Source organism: Hyperolius riggenbachi, chromosome 5 (assembly GCF_040937935.1).
Source record: "Hyperolius riggenbachi isolate aHypRig1 chromosome 5, aHypRig1.pri, whole genome shotgun sequence".
NCBI classification, from domain to species: domain Eukaryota; kingdom Metazoa; phylum Chordata; class Amphibia; order Anura; family Hyperoliidae; genus Hyperolius; species Hyperolius riggenbachi.
In genome coordinates, this window is record NC_090650.1 from 30470698 (window position 1) to 30479008 (window position 8311).

Here is an 8311-nt window from a genome sequence, read left to right on the forward strand (position 1 = left end):
ATAGGCAGATTCGACCAAGAGACAGATTTCTCTGATCGAATCTGATTAAAGAGAGATCTGACAGCTGCCCATACACCGTAGGCCAGGGGTCTCAAACTCAATTTTCCTAGGGGCCGCAGGAGGCAAAGTCAGGATGAGGCTGGGCCGCATAAGGGAGTTCGCTTCAGTGCTCCCATTACAAGTAATCCGCCGTGTCCCCACCGCTAAACAAGGGCTGCAGAGCTACCAAATCACCCGGGGGGCAATCCGCAGGCATTTCCTGGAAGGGGCAGAGCTTTCAGCTTCAGCCCTGCCCCTCCTGACGTCAATCGCGGCGGATCGCCGCCTCTGCCCGCTCCTCTCACTCTTCCTTCACATAAAGAGGCGGGAAGAGGCGGCGATCCGTGCGGCGATTGACGTCAGGAGAGGCAGAGCTACAGCTGGGAGCTCTGCCCCTCAGCGCAGTCGTGGATATTTGCCCGGGGGATTTGGGGGCTCTGCAGCCCTCGTTTAGCGGCGGGGAATGCGGCGGATTGCTTGGGAGCACTGAAGCGAAAGGCAAATAATAGTTCGATTCCGTGTCTCTTTTGCCAGCGCGGGCCACAAAATATTGTATCGAGGGCCGCAAATGGCCCGCGGGCTGCGAGTTGGAGACCCCTGCCGTAGGCCAATACCCCATCAATTTCAGCATGAAATCTCTCAAGAATCAGCCGTGTCCGCCACCTCACCACTGCCCCTGTGTATAAATGCCCCCCTCCTTGTGTGTGCATTTATACATTACCTGTCTTGTGTCGCCCACCAGGCGGTGCCCATCCATCTTCCAAACCTCCCTGCTTTTCCATCAGCGCTATACACACCACCGGCATATAGCATGTGGTGTGTGACGTCACACATGTTCCATGTGCAATACGCCGGTAGCGTCTATACAAGGGGGCACATTTATACGCTAGGGGAAATGGCGGGGGGGGGTTCTGTGCTTGTCCTGATATCAGTTGCCGTTACAGCTGCGCACCCGATTGCCCACGACTGCCTGACATCGTGCAGCATGTTTGATCGATACATGCGACCAATTTCAGCCTGAAATTGGTCGCATAGTTGTTCAGGCATGCACTTGGCAGCACAGATTTTCATTCAATTTGATAATTATCGAATTGGATGGTCGATCGGCCTCCCAAGTTTTGGAACGGAGAAATGTATGGCCACCTTTAGGGTGTGCACACACATTAAATTTGGAATGGCCAATTGCATCACTTCCATGTTGTATGAGGGCCAACAGATTTTGACCACTATGAACAGTTGGGTCTCATACTACACCGAAGGGGTGCATACACACATCAGACCATAGTCTTTGGAAAATGAAAGATCACAGACCAATTTTACCCCCTTCCATGTAGTATGAGAGCCATACTCTACACAGTCTATTCTATGGAGCTGAACTCCCCATCAGATAAAATCTTTGCAAGATGCTGCACACATGCAACAGATCAGTATCTGCAAAAGATCTCTTCCTGCAAAATGCATTCATAGTCTGAGATCTGCAGATCCTCATAGACACCTTGTTTAACTGACATTCATCTGCAGATCAGATCCACCAGGATGGATTTTCAGATCTGCAGATGATTGTCTGTTAAACAAGGTGTGTATGATGATCTGCAGATCTCATAGACTACGAATGCAATTTGCAGGAACGGATCTTTTGCAGATACTGATCTGTTGAGTGTGTGCAGCATCTTGCAAAGATTTCTATCTGATGGGGAGTTCAGCTAAATAGAATAGACTGTGTAGGTATGGCTCTCATACTAGATGGAAGGGGGTAAAATTGGTCTGTGATCTTTTATTTTACAAAGACTATGGTCTGATGTGTGTATGCACCTCAAGTACAAGAAGGTTGAGGGTGAGTATGTGCACCCTATGGGAAGAAACACAGAGATAACGGGAGCCCAGATGGTGCAGCACGTCACAGAGATTGATGAATAAATTAAATGGTGTTGAAATAATACTCACAAAGGCGGGTTGCAGAAGGGCAACCGACCACTGCAGGCAGGTGGAGATGCACAAACCCAACTCCACTCGGGGTACCAGGAGACCTGGCGAAGGTCGCTCTCTTGAAAAAACTCTTACACACTGGCAAACTAGGTAGTGTCAGAGACCACCAGTGGTCAGGTGTAGGAGCATCCCACGGATGGGGTGAGACACAGTAAAAAAAAAAGGGGTAAAGAGGCGCCCAAGGTGAATAAAACACATTAAGAGCAACTAAAATATAAATAAATGAGGTGGCTTACCTCAAGGATGACACACCCATATAGGAATGGATATTTATTATGCTGCATACACACTTGAGCTAAAAGTCTTTGGAAAATGAAAGATCACAGACCAATTTCACCCCTTCCATGTAGTATGAGAGCCATACTCTACACAGTCTATTCTATGGAGCTGAACTCCCCATCAGATAAAATCTTTGCAAGATGCTGTACACATTCAACAGATCATTATCTGCAAAAGATCTGTTCCTGCAAAAGATCCATTCCTGAAAAAATGCATTCATAGTCTATGAGATCTGCAGATCCTCATACACACCTTGTTTAACAGACTTCATCTGCATATCTGGCAATCATCTGCAGATCTGAAAATCCATCCTGGTGAATATGATCTGCAGATGATTGCCTGTTAAACAAGGTGTGTATGATGATCTGCAGATCTCATAGACTATGAATGCATTTTGCAGGAATGGATCTTTTGCAGATACTGATCTGTTGCATGTGTGCAGCATCTGTGTGTGCAGCATCTTGCAAAGATTTTATCTGATGGGGAGTGCAGCTCCATAAAATAGACTGTGTAGAGTATGGCTCTCATACTACATGGAATGGGGTAAAATTGGTCTGTGATCTTGCCTTTTCCAAAGACTTTTATCTCAAGTGTGTATGTAGCATTAGTAAAAAAAAAAAAAAAAAAGCACAGGCAACGCGTTTCGTGGGAACTTGCCCACTTCCTCAGGCCAAATAAAGTGCCGCTAAATGCCGGTAGCCGGATTCAAGGCGCCTCATACTAGATGGAAGGGGGTAAAATTGGTCTGTGATCTTTCATTTTCCAAAGACTGATGTGTGTATGCACCTGAAGTGCTAAAGTTGGCTAATCAAAATTGGATGTGTGTACGCACCCTTAACCTCACTGTGTGCCCATTAAGTACTAGTAGCCCTCTGGTCGATGAGTTAAAGTGTAACTGTTGGGCATAAAATAAAAAATCAATTATTTATTTTTATCTGGTAAACAAGTAATAAGGATGCTAACCAGGCAATCCAAAATGTAAAATCACTATTACTTTTCTTGTTGATAAATGATCATTACTCAGTTTACCTGACTCTTATTTGGTACACACAGAATTTGGTACACAAAAAGGAAGTTGCAGGGCATGCTGGGTTGTCCTTTTTTGCTTCTGTACTTCCCCTCAGACTTAAAGGGGAACTGAAGAGAGAGGTATATGGAGGCCTTTTAGACAATACCAGACAATAGACAATACCAGTTTCCTGGCAGCCCTGCTGGTCTATTTCTCTGCAGTAGTATCTGATTAAAACCAGAAACAAGCATGCAGCAGATCAGGTGTTTCAGTGGTTCAGACTTATAAGTCTGATCTGACAAGACTAGCTGCATGCTTGTTTCTGGTTTTAATCAGATACTACTGCAGAGAAATAGACCAGCAGGGCCGCCAGGTAACTGGTATTGATTAAAAGGAAATAAACATGACAGCCTCTATATACCTTTCTCTTCAGTTCCCCTTTAAAGGACAACTGAAGCTAGAGGGATATGGAGGCTGCCATATTTGTTTCCTTTTAACAAATACCAGTTGCCTGGTTGTCCTGCTAATCCTTAGCCTCTAATACTTAGTCATAGCCCTTGAACAAGGATGCAGCATATGAGGTGTTTCTGACATTAATGTCAGATCTGACAATATTCGCTGCTTGCTTGTTACTGGTGTTACTCAGACATACTGCAGCCAAATAGACCAACAGGGCTGCCAGGCAACCAGTATTGTTTAAAAGGAAATAAATATGGCAGCCTCCATGTTCTTCTCACTTCAGTTGTCCTTTAACTAATGCAGCCTGATTGGATGAAGACTCTTTCCCTCCTGTTTTCCCCTCCCACCCCATGTTCATCTCTGATTGGCCAATATTTCACATGCTGAGATACATATGTTATGTAAGTAGAGCAAGTACTTATATATGTGGTTTCTTTTTCTGAGATAGTATGGCTGACGACTCCTCTTCAATACTGCTGGCTTTAGGTGTATCTGGGGATGGGGGGGGGGGGGGGGAGAATCGACCTGATGGGGTGGGGCATTTGGGGACCAAACACAATTGGATAGTATTCTAACTTTTGCTAAGGGGCAATCGTCCTGTTGCAGCTGCTTGCTGTTGAGAGAAATGTTTATTTGTACTTTTAACTTTCATAAAATTGAATAAAATGTACCTTTAAAAAAGTGCCTATTAACGCAAACCTAAAGCAAAAAAGAAACTATGATATAATGAATTGTATGTGTAGTATGGATAATGAATAGAACATCAGTAGCAAAGAAAAATCTCATACTTTTTTTTTTTTTTTCAGGCATAAAGCTTTTTTTCCTAACCTTGGATCATTCTGTTAGTTTTAAAACCACACTTGGTCACCCCCAAACTGCTTGGGTATTCGTTGAACTATAAAACAAAACAGAGCTAATGACCCTTTTAACTTTGTCTCTCACTGTTTATTGGCTGTTTAAAGAGAACCATAGGTGGGTTTTAAGAATCTTATTAGCACACAGAGGCTGGTTCTGCATATAATCACCAGCCTCTGTTACTATACTGTCCCCCCCACCCCACCCCCCGCGCTCTGCTGTCCCCCATAAATCAAACCGCTGTGCTAGCGACACACAGGGTGTCGCTAGCAGGCTGTTTACATATAGACTGTCACTCTCTGCCACTCCCCCGCCTCCTCTATAGCGCCACTCCCCACCTGCGTCCCTCCCCTCCCCGCCTCTGTAAGCTGATTGGAGGGAAGGGATGCAGGAGGGGAGCGGCACTATAGAGGAGGCGGGGGGAGCGGCGGAGAGTGACAGTCTACATGTAAACAGCCTGCTAGCGTCACCCTGTGTGTCGCTAGCACGGTGGTTAGATTTATGGGGGACAGCAGAGCGCGAGGGGTGGGGGGGGGGGACAGTATAGTAAGAGGCTGGTGATTATATGCAGAACCAGCTTCTGTGTGCAATTGGGATTCTTAAAGGACGACTGTAGGGAGGTTGCCATGTTTTATTTTCCTTTTGTGCAATACCAGTTGCCTGGCTGTCCTGCTGATCTTCTGTTTCTAATACTTTTAGGTGAGTTGTAACCACTCAACCCCCAATACCAGGCAGTGCTGGAACCTGGAAGCCTGATTCCAAGAGACAAATTGAAAATAGGATGGTCCGCACTTGTCCACTTAACTAGTGACTTTTATTCAGGATGTATCCAGCAACATAAAGCCTCTAATGTCTCTAATACCTTTAGCCATAGACAAGCATACAGCAGATCAGGTGTTTCTGACATTGTCGGAACTGACCAGATTAGCAGCATGCTTGTTTCTGGTGTTATGCAGACATTATGCATCCAAATAGATCAACAGGGCTGCCAGGCAACTGGTATTGCACAAAAGAGGGGAAAAAAAACATGGCAGCCTCCCTACAGTTGTCTTAAGTTTAAAACCCACCTCGGGTTCTCTTTAAGTGCTTCAGAAAACTGGACTGGACCCAGTGGGTTGAATAGCTCACATAAGCTCTTCTGCATAGATAACTGAAGTTGTGGTGATTTTATTTAATTTTTTTTTTTTTTAACTCTTCCTGTACTGGAAACAATATGAGACTCACATCTGTGCTCCTAATGTTCTATTTCTTAGCTGTACTACATAAACGATTCATTAGCTCATAAGTTTATTTTTGCTTCAGGTTTGCTTTAACCACTTCGCATCCAGACCTTGTTTTCCCCTTATTGACCAGAGCAGTTTTGACGCTTTAACCACTTAAAGCGGACCCAAACCAAACGTTTTTTTAATTTAAAAATATTTAGTTGCACCACTCTGACGCATACAAAGATAAATAAACACTCATTCAAACCTATGAGCATTTCAGTGCATGCTTTTCACCCTTCTCTTTTCATAGCTAGGGTTATACTGGGGGCAGCCATTAGCAATTCCTCCATTGCCGGACACCATCTATTCCACCAGTTTGCCGGAAAAATGCCGGCAATTTGAAAGGAAGGGAGGGATTCCTCCAATAAATGTAAAATATTTTAGATTTGTCATCATGCAGCTGAAAAAAGGCTGCTATTTATTATTATAATTTAGAAAATAGATTTTATTTCTGAAATCTTGTATTTTTAATTTGGGTCCACTTTAAGGACCAGGGGTTTTTCTAATGATCGGTGCTGCGTGGGCTCTACAGCCCGCAGCACCGATCAGGATTGTGGCCGGGCGATCAGACTTCCCCCCCCCCCTTTTTTTCCCCACTAGGGGGATGTCCTGCTGGGGGGGGTCTGATCGCCGACAGCTCTGTTTGTTCGGCGGGGCGGGGGGGGGGGGGGATCCTCAAAGCCCCCCTCCGCAGCCATTTCTCACCTCCCTCTCCCTCTTCACCCGTAATGCGCAGGACGGAAGTCCGTCCTGCGCATCCTAGGATAGGCTTTAGCCTATCATATGCCGGCGATCCCCCCAATCAGAGGCCGGAGATCGCCGATCTACGTCATGGCGCTGCTGCGCAGCAGCGCCGTGTGATGTAAACAGCGGGGATTTCTTCCCCGCCTGTTTACATTTCGCCGCGATCGGCGGCTCTCCGGCTGTTCACGGAGACAGCCTCCGTGAACTGGCATGGAAAGGCCGCTCGATCTTCATGCTATACCACTAACGACCCGCCGACGCCTATCGGCGTTAGGCGGTCGTTAAGTGGTTAATCACCAATAACTTCATCTGTACTCGTGCCACATAAATGATCTATATATCTTTTTTTCAAGACAAACTAAGCTTTCATTGGGGGTATTTGGTCTCATGTAAAATGTTCCTCTCTATGCATGTTAATGGGAAAAGGGGGGGGGGGGGGGGGGAATAAAAAAAAATGCACTATTTCTCAATTTTGACCAATTTCTGTTTAAAAATAAAAAGTGCGATTGACATAAAAACTGTGCCACCAGTTAAAGTCGCCCCAGTATAGATATCCAGCAGATGTGTCCCCAGTATCACCCCACCCCCCAGTATAGCCAGATGTGTCCCCAATATCAGCCCCCCCAGCATAGCCAGATGAGTCCCCTGTGTTTGCCACCCCCAGAATAGATTGACAGATGCACCCCCAGGAATAGTGCCCCTCTTTATAGCCAGATGTGTCCCCGGAGCAGGATTACCCCCCATTATGGCCAGATGTACCCCCAAGATTAGCGCTGCCCCCCATTATAGTCAAATGTGCCCCTAGTATTAAGGTATGCCCCCCCCCCCAGGTGCCCAGATTTGCAAAATTTGTAAAACCCCCCCCCCCTCCCCTTGGTTACTCAGATGTCCCCCAGTAAATATGTATGCCCCCCTTTGCATATCCTCTTCCCCTCCCCCCAAGAATCTATAGCCAGATGCCCCCCCCCCCCAATCAGGCAGCCCCCTCCGTGCAGAGATAGTTACATAAATAACCCAAGCAAGCAGTCTCACTCACCTACCTCGGTCCTGCGACTACCCTGAAGCCTGAACCTCCGATCCCCACTCTGCAGTCAACCGCATATTGCCGGTAACCCGGGTCCCGGCTTGATGACGTCATCAAGCCGGGACCCAGGTTTCCGTCAATATGCGGCTGACTGCAGAGCGGTGATCGGAGGATCAGGCTTTAGGATAGTCGCAGGACCGAGGTAGGTGAGTGTGGCTGCTTGCTTGTGCATTTTTTAACTATTTGTGCGCCGAGGGGGACAAGTGAAGGATCGCTGCAGTTCACTACTGCAGCGATCGTTCATGGGAGGGGGGTGGACTAATTGGCCAAAAGGGAACATGTTCCCTTCCACCAATTAGTATTGCAGCTGCCAGTGCCGGAGGGTGCGCTCTAAAGAGCACCCGACCGTGCACAGCAGGGCTGCAGCCAGTTCGGTATATCTACGTGGCTGTGGCTTGGAGGGCGCCACAGCTGACGTAGATATACTGTAGTGGTGGGGAAAGTGGTTAAAGGACACCCGAAGTGACGTGACCTGAGATGTCATTGTGACCCTCACTGATAAGAAATTACAACTATAAAACACTTTCCTAGCAGAAAATTGCTTCTGAGTCCAAGAAAGAGGTAAAAAAGGGGAATTTCTTATCAGTGAGG